Here is a 16,718-nt window from a genome sequence, read left to right as displayed (position 1 = left end):
GAGGAGAACTTACGGCACCAAAGTTCGACTGAATTTAAATACGTCGTCTGGATAAGTCGCGCGAGACGCTCGTCGACCCCTCGTCGACGCTCGACTCGAGTTTCACTCGCCTTTCGCGAGTCGGAAATCGAGGAGCACCTTTACGGCTGTTCCACGAAATTGTGCCCAAAAAATCCGATACGCGTCTGCGCGATGCGTAATTTTAATTGCACGTACAACTTAGGAGACTTGTGTCTTTCAAACTGTAATGAGAAATCATATATGGAAGTTTTATGGATATTATAAAAGATCTAGCAATTACAATAATCAATTCGATAATCCTGACGCTATATGTTCAAACATTTACTATTTCGGCAATGTTTTTCTTCGAATTTTCATCAAGCTCCTTAATAAAAAATTTACACGCATATATTTCTCCGCGAATGTCGTCGCGGCCTACAGTCGTGTATGCTTTCTTTACCTTTCTCTTTCTCTCTCTCACTCTCTCTCTCTCTCTCTCTCTCTCTCTCTCTCTCTCTCTCTCTCTCTCTCTCTCTCTCTCTCTCTCTCTCTTTTTCTCGGGCACAAAGAACAAAAGACTCGTCGCGCTATGGACTACGACTTGCGGCCGCCCGTGCACAGAAATAAAAAGGAAACGGCCGCGCGGAGTTGACGCCTTTATTATTCGCTGCTTTAATTTAAGCGACGCTAGCCGTCCCGTCACGGTTGCAGGTGTGAATTAAGCGCGGAATAAGCGAAAGAGCGTCGTGTCCGCGGTATCCTCCTCTTTCAGCGGGGTATGCAGGGCAGATATGTGCGGCATAATTAAATGTATGTTTTGATAAACGTGGAACAGGGCTAACCCTCGTGCTCGTCCGCGACCGCGCGGCAAGAACCAACCGATATGCGACGCTCGCTCGTACGCGAAACTTTCCTCGAAAGTGCTACGTTGCTACCAAATCTATCGGGGGTCCGTTCTTCTCCCGCTTCGCGCTTCTCACCCCCATATATACCAACGCTTGCGCGCACGTGCAAGTTCCGTGTTCTTTCTTAGGTGTCTCTCTACCGACCGCCCCTTGCCCCTCGACCGCCTTCCCCCATCGTCGCCTTGCTCTGTCCTATCGTAGCGGGTGATAGGGATTTTGTGTTAGGGAGCAGCACTGGCGGTGTTCTGGAAACTGCTGATTCGAAATTAACGAAAATTAATTGGCAACGTCGTGATATTAATTCCCGAGATTAATTCCCCGGGACGCAGTGCTAATTGATATCTCTCAGTGCCAGGAGCGAGCGAGAATGAGAGAGGAGGAAGGGCGGGCGAGAGTTGCGAACGAGCGAGCGGAGATGCTAGCCGAGAGAAACAAGGATGCGGCGAGATGAGGAGAGATCGACGGGACGCGGATTGGATCTCTTGCCCACCGGACCGTATCAATTTTTCGCGACAACCGCGGAAACCATTGTTCGATAATGAACAATCATAAACCACGATTTCGCTTGTCATTTGTTTCCGCTCGTTTCCGCCTGTCACCAGTAAGATCCGCCTCTACACCGACGATCATACGAACTCGTAAGGATTATTCATAGAATCGCGCCGTCTCGCCGAAGGAAGGCGTCATCAGGGGGGGGGGGGGGCACTTTTATTGGCGCGAGTATACCGCGCGGTCGTGGCGACAATTAAAGTTTAAAACTCCGAGCGTCGTCGACGTTTTACGTTGCTAAGAAGACAGTCCGGAGAAACTCGTAAAACACGTAATATAATTAAACATAAAAATATCCCGCGTATACATCCAGGCCGGTTGGCCGGCTGAACGAGGTAAAGTGAATAAAAAGTGCTCTTTATTACAATGAGCTTTAATTAACGCGCGCGTTCCGCGATGATTACTCGCATAGCGCACTTTCTCAACTTTAATTTACAGTGTCTGAAAGCAGCCCGGCGCGGCGCCCGCGCGCGCCTTCGTTACGTCGTTGCCATAAAGCATAGACACATAATTATGCAGCACGCGGGGTAAACGAACGCGCGACGCTGATTCGTTCGGTGTACTAAACTCTTTTATGAAACTGTCCTCCTCTATCTTCCTCGGTTTCCGAGAATACGACCGGGAACGATAACACCGAGAACTGTAATGTTTAACATTACGAATCGCTGTTTTTCTTTGCGAGATTATATCGGCGCGAGGGCAAGATTATATCGCGCAGAAAACACAAGCACACATTGCGATTAATAAACGGTTGGGCATGTTTTCGTCTTGTTACAACTGATTGCAGTTATAAGAACACGTTTTTATCGTATAACAAATGCCCATTCGCCCGAAATTCTAATGACGATGGGAATTCGCTACTTTATATGCATTCGGAGCAGCCAGGCAATTCTTGAGAAGAATATCGGAAGTTATATAGGTCAAGATAATTGTTAGACCATTAACTTGAGAATATTATAGATTTTCATGACGAAGGTGACAGATTGCCGTGCTCGATCGGCCGCGTCGATCGATGACGATACTATCTAGATAATAAAAATCGACTCGCGGTATCATCACACGGATGACTATCGTCAGTGGCGCATAGACGGAATAGAAGTTTGTCATATGGGGCAAGCGTATTCCCGATGCGTTTTGAAGTAATAAATTTGGCGGCGCCGGTCGATGGTTTGGCGTCAGGTTATGCGCGAAAGTTGGAATTTATGCGTGGTTGTTTATGATCGGCGAATGATAAGAGATCTACGGCCGCATGACAAATGATCCCGTAATGAAAAGTGAAAGATACTGCACGTACCGCGGCCGGCTGCATAAATTTCAATGATTTAATGCGTCGCGCGTGCTACGCGCGGTATCCTCATTGAATAGGGATCGATAAAACTTTAGCGCATCGCTGGCGGTGCCGGCCGCGTTCGTTCGCGGCGATCGAGACGAAAAGTCATCGATCCCTATGTTGTAACGCTTATCGGTGGTGGCCGCAACCACCGGCGCTGCCGCGCCGCCACCACCACCACCGCCGCCGCCGCCGCCGCCGCGCTCTGCGCCGCGTCGCGCCGGGTCAAACGGGAATCCTGCATATTAACGTCGTATCGGATATTCCGCTGAGATACGTCTCATCCGATTGACGGCGCCATGAAAAAGGCCGCTTAAGGAGTCGTACGATTTCAAATACAGAACGCGTATCTCGGTGCGCGACCATTAATCGTCCGATTATATGGAAACTTCGACGTCGATCCGCGAACAACCGCCTGAGACGACCTGTTCCATAAACTTTCTGCTAAAATTCTAACGAGATTCTCATATCGTCGTATATTCTTGTTTATCTTGGTAACGTTATCTTCGAATGTTATCTTCTATGTATCATGACATCGCGTGACAATAAGATTTTTTATATAAAGGCCAGTTATTTACAATAATATGCTGATTTATTCGAAATCGTTTGTGCTTAGTATCATAAAAATTTTGAAGGAACTGGTCCTAATTGTTAGCTCGATAAAGAGGATTGCAAAAAAATTCAGCTGGTATGATTCGTGTGATTTTTATCTACTTGCACTTATGCGACAATTCAAAATTCCCCGGTGACAGCGGTGATCGTTAGCGAAACGGTCTGGTCGTACGGCAATGACCACGTCGTAGCACGGAAATCGTCGTCAGGGCGGTCGATCGATGGCGAATAACGCTGGAAACGCTGGCTAGGCTCCGGTAGGTTAGGTAGGGTGCTTAGGTGTTACAATGATTATCCGAGAGGGACAGCGAAAGGTAATTATGCCCGATAGAATCGGCGGGCGGGAGTGAGACCGAGGTATACTTTACGCCGGCGAAGAAACAGAGACGGCAACGCTTGGCGCGCCAGCACGGCCGAGAAAGACGGCGAATCCTCGTAATTACCTCGAAGTGAGCTGCTTTCGGCTCACCCGAACCTTCGAAACTTCGGGAATAAATAGCGTTCCGTATTACCGGTTCCGCGTTACGGGGTCAACGGAACGACTCGCTGTGCTCGAGAGAACGCGGCCGTCGATCGCTTCGATCGGATCGATACATCTTGATCTCTAAGCCTGCTTGGACAACTTCGAATTGGGGTGTAAAATTCAAATAAACGTCCGCTTTATTCATCGATTCGACAAGACGCGTTAAATTTCTTTTGATGAAGCACCACCGTGTAAAATGCTCGATGGATCGGTCGAAGCGCGAAACGCGAGGATAATCCCGGTCGGGAGCTAAATAGCTCGAATCTTAACATGGCGTTTCCTGATTTCTGCACCGCCGCCGCCGAGGGAACGAACACGTAATGAAACTTTATTTTCGCGTGCTTTGCGAAGACCCCGAGATTGCAAGCGCGCCTTCGCGAAGACGTCCGCTTTACCCTGCGCCTCCAACTTTAAACGGATGTTAATGATTGCAAATGACTTGGGTGAAATGGCCGTCGTCGTTGAGAGTAATGGGATTCTTTACGAGGCGATTATTGACCCGCTTTCCTAGTTGTAGAAAAGGTGACGATAATAGAGCGTCTATAAGGACGTCGGCGCTCTCGGCCTCGGCCTCGGCCTCACTCTCCCTCTCCTTTCTCTCGGTGCTGCTCTGTCGTCGGTTAAGATTTAATCCGTTAATCTATTCCCGTAATAAGGAATCCATAATGAGTCGAAGCGGATATCTATACCATGCTGGAGAAGGGTCGAGCACGGTTACGTGAACGAGGACAGCGGCATCGAGACGAATCGAGCGATGAAAAGAGAGAGAGAGAGAGAGAGAGAGAGAGAGAGAGAGAGAGAGAGAGAGAGAGAGAGGGGGGGGGGGAAAGAGAGAGATGGAAAGAGAGAGGGAAAAGGAGAGATAGAGTCTGAGGGGATACAGCGGGAGAGCGGTCGTGAAGGGGGAAAGACAGTGGATGGGATTGGTGGGGCGAAGCTATTGGGTGGGGGGTTAATTAAGCCGTCCTAATATAACTTCTCCTCGGCCCCCTCCCCCCCCCCCCTCCCCGAGTTATCGAGTATTATTCCGCAAATGTGTCGACCTCAAAGACAATGCCATTCCGGGAAAATTTATTTGTGTCGCTGTACAACACAGTCCCGGTCTCTCCCTCCTTCTCCCACACCTCGAAACAAACCCGACGAAACTTCTGCCAGCTCGCGCAACTTAATTAAACCGACCGTGGCCTCGGTCCTGCACGAAGTGTCGAGCCAGTCGTTGTTCCTCTTTTTTTCTTCTTCCGTCTGACCGCGCTTCGCGCTAGCCTCAGCCGTCGTCGCTGCCTTTCGCGCGCTTCGGCCTTTCCTTCTTTGGCCGAGTTTTTCGCACTCCTCACGAAACGGTTTCGCGTGTTTGCGTATTCGGATAGAGATGATTCAATGAAGGATCGAAGCAAAACGCTGGCGAAAAATGGAATTCTCCGCTCTCGATGGCAGATAATAATTATTTGGATGCGCGAGTCTCGTCGCACACCGAGCCACCACGGTCGTTGCGGTAATTATGGGTCGACGTTTTCCTCGACGGCACCAAGCCAACCGCCGTAAAGAAGCTTCCTAGAAGTCATCAGCGCGACCGACCACTCGACACATGTTAAGAGATCCACTTGCCGTTTGTCAATGCAGCGAGAGGTGGAGGAGCGAGGCGGAGGAATAAATTATTATTGCTCTGGTAAATCCGGTCAATCTCGTGGACGGACTCCAATGCGTAGTGATGACGACCCAAAGTCGCCAAGCGGCACAATAGAGATGCATGAGAGTGCGTTAATCCACGGAGACCGCCACAGTACTTGATGTTTCTCGTAAAAGCGTCTTCCTTCGTTTAAATTGCGAGTTTAAATCAACGCCGGACCGTCGTTACATCTGCACCCTATTGCCCCCATTTTAATTTTATTTGTATCTACCTTATTGTTGTTTAATGATATTTTCGTCATTCAATTATTAATCAATTATTAATCTTGCGTGAAAGAATTTATCGAAACAAGATCTCAAAAAATATTTTTTTTCTATGCATAATAATTTATTGCGAGCGGAATAATATGGAATTGGTGAATTCTCTTTGTATAGGTACAAAATTATATTCAAAAGACGAGATGCATATACATATGCAACGCACAATATAAAAATAGAATATTTTACAATATTAAATCTGAATTTAGTTAACGAATTAAATATCGAATTTTTTAAATCTACACACTATTATTATTATAACTTTTCTGTATAGAAATTATCCAGGGATTTTCAATAATATTAATAAATAATATTCGAGCCCTGATTATGCGTACTTGTGACGTAAAATGTTAATACAAAAATAATCACCGCGTTGTCCGGCGTAATACATTAGCACAAACTTAATCGCATATAATTCGCGGAAAAAATAATTTTATTCCAAGAAGGATTATTATTCGCGGCGACCGATTTCCGCGCAGTCCTTGAGTTACACAATCCGGAGCCAAGTAAGATCATTAGCAGATGCCTCGGTGTTAATGAGTATAATTCTAGATGTTCCAACGATACTACAACGCTCGTGGCTTTCTGCTAAGACGATTATTCTCGCTGCGTCGCGCCAGTAATAACCAAGAATATGCGCATAAGTAGGCGCTATTCGATATAGGTCACACGGAAAAGGGTTAATCGACTGCAGGATTTTTTTCCTGTTCTCCAATCGAGTTCGTAATGGGACGCCGACAATGACAAATCGATTTTGCGGAGACATCGAGTTTCGATTGTGTTAAATTGTATCATGCTTCGAGAGAGAGAGAGAGAGAGATACTTCTCAAGTTAAAACTTAGCATTTTATCTATAATTTCTTTTCTTTTATAAAATATTCGTTATCATATTTTTATATTTATTATAGAAATTTGTTTCACAAACTTGTGCGCGAATGATATTACAGAATTCATCATATACTCGGATAAATAATCATATACATATATGTTTCTTGTCATATGAATCAGTGATTATCAGTAATATTGTTAATTTTGTGCAGTAGAGATTTGAATGTCACTGTCATCACATGATGTCGGTTGATCGATTCGTTTCTTACTGCTCTTTCGGCATCAGTCCTCCCGCTTGATCGCGAGTGAAACGTGAATCTCATTAATTCCATTGTTCACGAACCAGCAAATTTCGAGTGGCTACGACACGAAGCGTCGTACGTAAGATTAAGTACACTTTAATTATATCATCAGGCAGCATTTGACACTCACCGCTTATATAACTGTCTTTAGGTTGCGGTGCAACCTTCTCGAGGATCTCGAAATCTCGTTAGCTAATCTCTCAGTCAGTTATCCTTCTCTCTCCCTTTCTCTCCCGCCTTCTATGCCCCTCAGCCGAGTTAATTTTCATCTCTTTGATTTTTGGCAACCTCTAGAAATTTCGTCGCCCCTAACGCCTTCCACGAGGCTCGCGCTCGTCTCCCGCTCACCTCCCCCTCCCCTCCCCCTCCTCCCCCCTCGCCCCGGTCTGTGACACGGCCCTCTAGACCCTTTTCAGCGGATTTCTGCACTTGCCGGCAAAAGCGGCGCTAATATAGGCGCGCGCGTGACACTTTACGCCGAGAGATTTTACGTGAACGGCGTGACTGCGGACCGATCTAATAAAGTCCCTCTTAGAACGGGCTAACATTATTCCGCTCTTTGACGTTTGCACCTAGTCGGTGTCGCGGGCGGCTTACTTTGCAGTCCGCGCACGCGATTCCGCGAAACGCGACACAGGCCTTAAAGACAGGCGCGCAGCACACCTTTACGCGCAGCAATGTGTTTCACTTTTAATTTCTCGCCTGCACGATACCTAATTACGGCATATCCAATGGAGGGACCTTTCAAGGAAACGCGATAGAGGAAGAGAGATAGAGAGAGAGAGAGAGAGAGAGGGAGAGGGAGAGAGAGAGAGAGGAGTGGTTCTGTGAATGTGTGCGCGCGCGATTTCGTGTCACCAGCACTATTCGGTTGGAGTCAGTACCTGCCGGCAAGGGTACTACTAGCTTGCGTGCCGCAAACTTAAGAACGCTCGTGCCTTTGGCTCTCTCATTTTCTATTCGGCGTAAAAAAGATTACGATTGCTTCTGGTAAAGGATAATTGGTCTTTGAGAGAGCGTTGATACTTGGAAATACCATGGACGCCGATTATACGTTTATTCCGTAATTATATTTATTCTGCCAAAAGGCTCTTCCCCTCTCTCACTCTTACCTTACCTTACGAAGGCGGAGAGGACCAGCACTAATTTATGTTGTAACTTGGCAAGGCTTATTTTCATTTTATTTTTATCTTAAATTGTGTTACACTGTTAAAAATTGCAAATAACAATTACACCAATGTCATCTCGACGATTGGAATATTGCGCCGACTGGGAATCTGCGAGCTAACAACTGCTCGCGATCTTTAATCAACGATTTTGACAGATTCCGGGAGGGAGCGGAGTCAAGGGGTCGTTCGGCATTGGCGAGAATGACACTCTTGGCAATCCCTCGCCGCCATCCTGTCGTTTCCAACGAACGATCAGGGGCCGCGATGCCTCACGGTACTATCGATCATTCGGCAGGCCTCATAATTAGCAATTAACTATATCCATTAGGCGGTGATATAATTACTATGTGCTCCTACTACCGACGCTTAACCCGCCGTCTGCTCGGCGGACGCTGCGAGGGGCTGATTTTCGCGGCATTAGCAGGTACATCACGATAATTATACGATCGATTATTCTAGGAGACGAGAAGGGGCCGGGCGGCGAAGGGGCCGACGAAAATTGCTCCCCTCGACCTCCTATCCATCCGCCTTAGCCGTGGCAAACTTGCCTGGCTTCGACTCGGATCGACCCAACCTATTTTCGATAATTCAAGGTCCCTCCATCCGTGATCTGTATCCGCGCGCGCGAATTATTCCGCCAACTTACGTATTCTACGTTGATTTGATCTTAGGATCGTGGCCGATCGTCGAATTTAATAACGATTCGGCGGGATCGGGCCGGCATATCGTTATTATCCGTGACAATGTTTTGCAGATATCCCGGCAAGATCGCTATTTAATTTATCTTACGCATGCGCGAGTTAATTATCGTCTCAAGATCGATACCGCCGGAGGAAGGAGGAAAATTAGATTGTTGGCGACGTCGAGATCGCGACCGCGCTGATCTTGATCGGACCGACGACAACGGGAGCCAATTTGAGAAAGTTGAGAATGCATGACCGTGCTATATATACGTATATTCGCGCGCTTATTTACGAGCTCGTTATCTCGGTGATATTATTAACGACCCTCACCTGCCCTGACTTGTTACGAGTTGTATACTTTGCGGTCACGCATTTTGCCGACGTGCGTATAACGCGGTGCGTGGCCGATCCAAATCAGAAACGTGGGCCGAATCCCGCCGCCCGCCCGCGAGGATTTTCTTGGCCCGCTGTCCGGATCTATCTCTTCTCCGTGTAGAAAGGAAATTTAATCACTCCGAGGTCGAGGGCGGCAACGCATGTGCGGGGTATTATCCGCACGAGACACACGGGCTCGCACACAGTGGCTGGTGCACACCGGTGAAAGTTTCAGGTTCGGTAATTATTATCGTGGGATTGGTATAACCGTTGATTATGGCTATTATGAACTGTCGGGTAAATATAAGAAGGTAGGGCGCGGGTAGGTAGTTGGAATTAGTGGGCTAGGATCGGCCTAGAACTATCTTGGATGCCGCTGATTGCGGAATTAGAATTTATATGGATCGCCGCACGCGAGCCAGTGGCTCTCATGCCAGCGGCAGATCTTTATTCAACCGGCTGGGCGGCCGCCGGCTCGTTTAACTCTGAAAGCTTCCGATACACCGCTTAACTCGACGAACGATATCAGCGGTTAACATGACGCGACGATACGCTGCCCGTCCGCGCGCGCGGTTACTCCGCATTCCGGATGCAACGAAATTGTTGCACGTCCCGTGAAAATTATTAACTAATATTTTCTCGTTCTCACATCTGATAGCTGGCGTGATCAGATGATCAACGTGATTTCCGCACGATAGATTTAGAAAAATGTCTAGATCATTTTACGTGTCAATACACAGTCGCGTATGAGAAAATTATTTTTTAATGCTACATATGTTATTCTTTAATATATTTCATATTTCCCGCGTACGGTATGAAGAATCGAGGTTAATCACCCCTTTGACCACCACAGTGTCCACGACATTCGTAATGACATAGGGATCGCTAGACTTGATTAGGGACCAACCAGCTCGTATAATATTTGTCATCGACTTTCTTCGACTGCGAGATCTGCGCTACGTTCGATTCTCCTATGCATATGTAAGAGCCGTGCCCGGCACTCGAATTGATGAAATTCCCAACATTAATTGTATCACAATGGTAATTGAATCTGCGGAGCGCCGTCTATTTGAACAATAGTTGGTTATATTATGTAGATTTGCCGTCGTAGCCTCATACTCTGCCATCCAGATTCACCCTCTCTGCCCCCACTACTGCTAACCCCCTCGGTCTCACCCCTTTCGCGACGACGGTTGCCGCAGCACCGCCTAGCTGTTTAAACACAGACGATATCTGAACTACCAGAACTAACGTACGGAGTTAGCCCGGGTTAGGTGCTTCGACTACGGTCGCCATTATCATAATTGCACGCGGAGTTCCTTCGGCGAAACTCGGTTGACCCGCTGCAACGGGAATAGTCGACGATTTCGTCAATGACTTGAAATTCTAGCGAGTGTCGTATGGATGGAAAATGCTTTTACCGAATGGAACAGTATTGCGGTGGACTGAGTAAAACTGGCCAGTAAGATAATTAATATATTATATGATTGATTCAATGTTAAATTCATAATTTTTAAGCAAAAGATAGAAACTGGATTAAATTATTCGATCGTAGTTTTATTGATTGCTTAATTTTCAAGGCTGATTATTCAACATTTGCAGTCATAATCTTGTAATTAATAATCTTGAATGCTTAAAAACTTTGGATTAATTTTTTTAGCAAGTTAGTACATATTTATGAACGAAATCTTTCGATCGACGCAGAATGCGATCGAAATCAATGGAATCAATGGAAAAAGCTCTCTTCAGATAAAACCTTATTTGTCACGGCGAATACCCACCTTGGGGAATCCTTCTAAAGTCGTGCACTTTTCCGCGACTCAAACTCGTGAAAATGATACGCGTCGCTTCATCGGCTGACACCTTCGTTAATCGAGCACGCTGGGACTATCAGAGTTCGACCGTGTGCCACGATATGCCCTGGGTGACGACTGAGGGACGGACCTGTGACGATATTAGGGACGTGTTACGTTTGCCGAGGGAACCCTCCGGGGACAACAAAAGGACCACACGCACCGGGATGTATCAATGGACAACGTTATATTGCGCTGAAATTGCTCTTGCGCTCGATGATCGGCTTGAATCTTCGCGAGTGGGTGCGTTTTAAATTCTTTCGAAGTAATAATTGCGTCACATTACTTTTACAATAATAAATATCATTAAGTATTTATCAGTTTTATATAATTGCATTTTATATAATCGCAATCAAACAATCACGCACCCCTGCTCTTTTTTTATACTTAATATTTAATATTAATACCTGAATTTAATTATATTTAAAAGACAAAGCAATATTAATGTTACGTCCAGATGAAACGTTCTCGCGCGGCAGAAAATGAAAAGTGACGAAACGTATACGTATTAAATTAAGTTTCCGCGGAGATATTACTTCTCTCCCCGGCCAAGGATAGATAGCAATGGTGGTTGCGCTTGCTTCAGCAAGCTTGGTATTTGATGTGTGACCGTAGCTGGATATAGGTATAGGTTACACGAGCACACGGCGGTCCAAATTTCGAGGATTCTGGTAGCTTTTGACGCCCACTCTGGCATTACTCGGACTCGTGTTAGGCCAGGGCCAGTCGACGTACGATCGCCCGATGTGCACGGACTTTGCTCGGTGGCGATGGTGTTCTCCCACTGCTGAGTTGGTAGCTCTGCCCGCCTGTGCCTGCCTGCCACCACCTCATTTGAATTTCTAATTAGGAAACCTCCATGCAATTATTGGATTAATGTAAATTACGAGAGCTGGCTCGGTCTCCGCCACCGCTACCGCCACCGCCGCGCAAGGGTGGAGCTCTCTCTCTCTCTCCCTCTCTCTCTTCCTCTTTCTCTATCTCCCTCGCCCTATCTCCGTTCCTCTCTCTCTCTTCTCTTTCATTCTCTCCCCTATGACTATATTCGTCTCTCTCGCTCGACCACACTTTGCCGATCTACCTCGTTCCATCCGTTGTCTCGGTCTCTCTTCGTCTTGCATCGTCTCTCCTCTATCGTCGTTCTTCTCCTCCGCTCTCGGCTCTCCCTTTCCTTCGCCGAGGCTCAGCGGGGGTTGGGGATAATTAAAATCCGTTGATTAATATGTAAATTTAATAAGATTACTGTACTAGGAATGCCCGCTGCAGACAAGCGACTGTACCTCAGCTCCTTGTATCGAGGAACGAGGGTGCGCACTGTTGTAGCCTTTGATTGTCACTCAACCAGACAAGCGGTACTTTCCTTGTCGAGCGGGGGGGCACCTCCCTTTCGCGAAATCGCTCAAGCATTTGGACGGCTGCATTCACCGCAAAACTCCTTGATCGCACCTTTTCAAGTTACACGAGCTCCATATAATCTGTCGGCGAATATGACTAATACAGTACATTACGAATCACGTGTCAAATATTATTTTTCTTTTACCGTCTCTTTTATCGTGTGCCAAGTTAATGTGCACCAAGTTACACATTAATTAGCGCCTCAAATTGCCATGCTTTATGATAATTGTACCCGTGAAAAACTCGCAACATGAGCGCACGTGTACGCGACCATGTCTATATATAGCTAACCGCAAAATAAACTATGTATCCGGAGAAACCATGCACAACTAAAAGAAATATTACACCTATAATATTGTTGAAGATCGTCTTCTTGTTTTTTATCCAATTCCCATGTCTTCTTACCGCAAGCGTACAACGTATGTACGATCGTCGATCGCCCGCAGCATTAAGAGTTGCATTTCGCGCTCTTCGGGAAGAGCATTGCTTTATCCACAACGGCCGCAGGCGGCGACCCGCAGCCGCCGCGCACGCTCGAAAAAAGAGCCGAAGGGCTGTAGAACGAAAAGGGCGATGAAGGGGCGGTGTAGGTACGCGAAGAACGCGCCCGACGACAGGCAATTTTTGTCCTCGCGTCGACACCGGCACCGGCTAAAAATACAATTTGAAAAATCCAACAATGCCGCCCAATTCGCGTGAAAATGCATCAGTCGCTCGAGCAGCGACGGTATTGTTCGCCGGGTGGACACAATGCGTCCGATTGGTGGGACCACCCCGGATTTTTACAGCATTCGCCGTCCGCGACTTTTTTCCACTACCGCAGTCCACTACCGCCGCCGCCGCCGCCGCCGCGGCCGCGGCCGCGCCGCGGCAACCCCTCCATATGCCCCCGTACTTTTTGTCTTCTTGCAACTCTTTTTTCCACCGACGACGGTTTGGTTGCACGCGTGCCGGGTATAATCGTCGGCGCGTTACCGCGTGCCCGATTTGCATACCGCGGTCGAAAAGTGGTCGGCAACGCCGATTTCCAGTTTGCCACTGGTATCTTTTTTCGCGTTCTTCTCATGTATTTCCTCGCCTACCATATCATCGCTTCTATCGCATCGATTCTATCGGTGAATCTATATCTGTTGAGAAGACTTTTCCTTTGTGCATATATCTTTGACAAGTAGTATCATTCAGATTTCCAGGCAGTTTAGCTTTAAAAAAAGCGCAGAGGAGGTTTTAAAATAAATATATCAATGTTTCTATATTGATTTATTTCCTCCTTCGATTTTTCTTTTTATGTGTTATCGGTGCTCGATCTGGGGATTGATGGAGAATCTGGGGACTGCACGAATTTTTAATTACATTGAAGAATGTAGATACGACGCCCATTGCCGGGTGAAATTGCTGTGATTAGCGTTACAGAAATGGATGTTGCATTATTGGATTGTGCCGCGAGAAAGTTGTAACGAGACGAGTTCAATTAGCGATTTGAACGGCGAGGATGGCGAAAAATAATAGAAGGGGCGTACGGGATGAATGTTTTATTTGCCGTTACGAGAAGCGGAAATTGTTACTTATTATCCGTAATTATTATATCGGTAAATATTGCGTTACTGCAAAATTATATGCGATATTTATATTCCCAAGTCAATTAACGTCACGTATATTCGTAACTTTATCTCGGATTATTTGCCAAACATATTTTTTGTAACAACGTTTTCGTTTATTTTTGTGATGCATCCCGGCGTTCTTCATCGCGTTCATCAGCAGTCTCGAACAAATTTTCGACGAAACACAGCGGATTCGACCAATAAAAGGTTCTTCTTGTTGAAATTCGAGTTTCCGAGACACCGCGAATCGATCGTATATCGTTGCCAGATATCGACGCGTCGAAAAAAAGGGATCCCTCGACGCCCGTATTCCCCCCGGTGAATCCCATCGCCAACCCCTCTTTGGTCGGTCCACACCATACATTCCATCGCCCGACGAAGCCGACGCGCGCGCGCGCACACACACACACACACAAACCCGCGTAAACGAGTAGCCGGGGTGCACATCGACAGAAACGGCTACTAACAAACCCAATAAAAATAATGCACTTTCGCGCATTTGCAAATGAACGTTGTCATTTTATTTCGACGGAAACGAGTCACGTGGTGCGCCGTAGCTGCCAACATCGCCCGCCGCTGATAATAATTATGGATATTGAGAATGGTTATCGCCGTGACGCCCCGTGTATTAATGTCCCGGCGCTCTCGCACGCCGATAAACAAATTTGCCGCGACTGTGTCTACGAACGAGCGGTGTCTAATTTTCTCACTCCCTCTTTTTTTATTTTTTATTTTCGACCGCGCTCCGCGCGCGCGGTAAATACATAACGCAGAATTACGGCGCTATCATGCGTTATGCAGGGCGATGACGTGAAATGGCACGTAGAAGCGAGTCCACACACGCTGGATCATTGTCGATAACTGACGTTTATTTCGAGCGTGACGTACGAATACGTCGCCTCCTGCGGGAAAGGGAAATGTATCGAACACAAGGAAAGGGAAATTGAGTGTGCCAGCGCCGCTTCGTGATACTCATGGAAATATGCGGCGGATGGATTTTTTAATGTTCGTGGATTTATTTTACAAGCCGGAGAATAGTGTCATTTTTCCGCCGTGATTCCTCCACGGACGGGGATTTTTGTCGATGCAGTCCTGCGACCAGTTTCGGATACGCAATGAAAAATTGTTATATTTCTCAGGACTTCAAAGATTAATTCCATCGGCAATCGAAAGACATTTCCATGAACAAAAATTACAAATGTTAGTGTAAATAAGAAGAAACATGCGTGAATAACGGAATAACGGAATCCATCCAATTCTAAAAATATAATAACACGTTAATTTATTTCGCTGTATTTTTTAGCTTGATGTTAAGAAGATCTTCCCGGAGGGATGCGATAAAATCGCTCGTTAAATTTCTCGTTGTAAGTCCGAAATATTTTCGAACCGCGTTTTAGAGAGAGCGTGCGACGTTTCAGCGGAGTTTTAAACGGTTCCAACATATATATCATCGTCGTTAACGAGCAAAGGCATCATGAAGTTAACGTCAAAAGCACGTGGTAGCCCGGGGCAAGGTACGTCCACACCTTGCATCTAATTAACGCCGGTCGCGGTCGACACCGCACGAAAAACACTGGAAAAACCCGGCACCGCACTTAATATCGCGAAAACGATCATGCGGTATAACGATATTTGAGAGTGTAACTGGTTCATAATGGCAGCAGCGCCTCGGTTGCGCCCGCGATAATAATATTAAGCTTTATTTAGGTGAAATTCAACTTTAAAACGTGACTCGCAGTAATTATGCGAGAGTAAAACAATGCCCGTGGCCTGGGCTCGCATGATATACGTCTGCGGGTTTTTGCAAGACAAAGGCGTTTTATATCGCATTCGCCACCGCAACTTGCACGGTTTTCTAGCCTCGCTTTTGCGCCAGGAAGTTTATGTACTTCGCGCGTGTCGCGCTTACGCGCGTCCGCTCGCTGTGAGACTGCATTATGCGCATTTACGTTAAAGAACTGCTGCGTTGGTTTTGGCACCGTGATTTTTCTTGAGTACGATACAATGCTTGGATGCGCGAAGGTGACTACAATGACAATCCAGGTCTGTCCGAGTTTTTGCTCACGAGTAAAACATTTCCCTTACACTGAGTGAGACGGAAAATAGACAGAATAAACGCTCAGGCAGATCGTATATTACATAGAACACTTATATCCATGTACTGTATTTAATTAGTTGTGATTGTTAGGAGAAGTAGCGCAAATGAAGAATAAGGAGCGAAGAAATTGGATGAGCTTGTTATAACATATACCTAATTATTTCGAGTCGTTCATCGAGTTTTTCGTTTCTTTCCTCGTTCTCTCTGTATCGATGCAGGCTAATAAAACTGCGGGGGTAGAAGTCAGCTTAACAAGCAGCCAGCATCCAAAGGCTCGAGGGGTGGATTAAATGACGATGCCATTGATGGAGGAGCGTAATGCATACGTGATGTTTAATTAATCAATTAATAAGCGTATTATTATTTTGTTTAATTAAAAATAATGAATCTCCCTATAGAGCGTGTGATGTCAGCTCACACTCGCGTCAGGGCGGACGCACGACTCGCATCAGCGGAACTCGCGTTTAAAACCGGCGCTTGTATAACGCGAGACTGCCCGTTATATCAATGATTCCATCAATACGATAGCGTAGGTATTATTTTTTTCCCTTCTCT

General features: G+C 46.5%; 1 protein-coding gene and 1 long non-coding RNA gene across 5 annotated transcripts in view; one reads left to right on the top strand and one right to left on the bottom strand.

Annotated features, from left to right (window-relative positions):
• The window catches only part of LOC139768963 (uncharacterized), a 510,605-nt gene that overhangs the window by 327,168 nt on the left and 166,719 nt on the right, over positions 1 to 16,718 (bottom strand). The window lies entirely within an intron of this gene.
• The window catches only part of Pdm3 (pou domain motif 3), a 114,109-nt gene that overhangs the window by 67,662 nt on the left and 29,729 nt on the right, over positions 1 to 16,718 (top strand). The gene's annotated exons all lie outside the window — the stretch shown is intronic.

The sequence above is a fragment of the Temnothorax nylanderi genome, unplaced genomic scaffold (assembly GCF_030848795.1).
Source record: "Temnothorax nylanderi isolate EJ_2023f unplaced genomic scaffold, tnyl_v1.0 TNYL_tig0002_pilon, whole genome shotgun sequence".
NCBI lineage: Eukaryota > Metazoa > Arthropoda > Insecta > Hymenoptera > Formicidae > Temnothorax > Temnothorax nylanderi.
Note: the sequence above shows the minus strand (reverse complement) of the source record. Positions and strands in the feature narration are given on the sequence as shown.